General features: G+C 41.9%; 1 protein-coding gene across 2 annotated transcripts in view; it reads right to left on the reverse strand.

Moving 5' to 3' along the window:
- LOC103615463 (acyl-coenzyme A synthetase ACSM4, mitochondrial) overlaps nt 1-594 on the reverse strand; it is an 8,857-nt gene extending 8,263 nt beyond the window's left edge. The window contains exon 1 of one of the 2 annotated variants that reach the window (XM_017734196.1): nt 262-594. The gene's annotated coding sequence lies outside the window, so the exon portion shown is untranslated. Of the gene's footprint in view, nt 1-23 lie in introns of both variants that reach the window. The other variant, XM_008633520.2, reaches the window with a different exon arrangement.
- Nucleotides 595-732: the final 138 nt, after the last annotated feature.

A 732-nucleotide genomic window follows, 5' to 3' on the forward strand; every position in this document is an offset into this window, starting at 1 on the left:
TTCCTGCTTCATACATTCAGTACCTAATTCTCTATTCCTTTTTCTTTCTGGGTTTTTCCAAACTCCTTCCAGCAAGAATCTCATTGCAGCTGCAGCAGTTGCTGACTGATCCATTCACCACATCAGTCCCAAGAACCTTCACTTCACTACGTAGCCCCCGAATTTGATAGAGACATTTCTCCTCATTTTCCTGACCTGGCTGCTGTGGGCAGGAGAGGCTGAGAGCTGCTGGGGGAGATCCTCTTCATTCACTTCACTCACCTGTCAGGACGTTTCCCATACGAGGCCCTGTAAAGATCAGCTGTCCCCTGGAGATGTGAAAGCCGGGCACTCCTTCATAAGTGTTTTGGAGTGAAACCCTTCTGGCTTTATTGCTTACTTCTTCTGGAGTGACGAGAACAGAATGTGGCACAATACAGAGCAAGGAGCAGAACTCTTCCTGTGGCATAACCTTTTTCTTGTAATCATTTACACCACTGGTAATTGTGCATAATTTGCAGTTAACCTAAAGCACCTTGAGTCTTCTTTTGCCTCGACTTTAGCCATTTAAGTAGACTACAAATTTATCAAGATGAAGAGAAGCATTAAAAAGAAATGTCTTTTTCCTTCCACTCTGAAAGAGTTTGAGAATGTTACAGTGGTAGTTTTTGAAAAGAATATATCAATGCACTGCTGATACCCACCACAGGACAAAGACTATTTTTATTAATTTCTCATTTATTTGTATGTATC

This window comes from Corvus brachyrhynchos, unplaced genomic scaffold (genome assembly GCF_000691975.1).
Source record: "Corvus brachyrhynchos isolate BGI_N302 unplaced genomic scaffold, ASM69197v1 scaffold5, whole genome shotgun sequence".
Taxonomy (NCBI): domain Eukaryota; kingdom Metazoa; phylum Chordata; class Aves; order Passeriformes; family Corvidae; genus Corvus; species Corvus brachyrhynchos.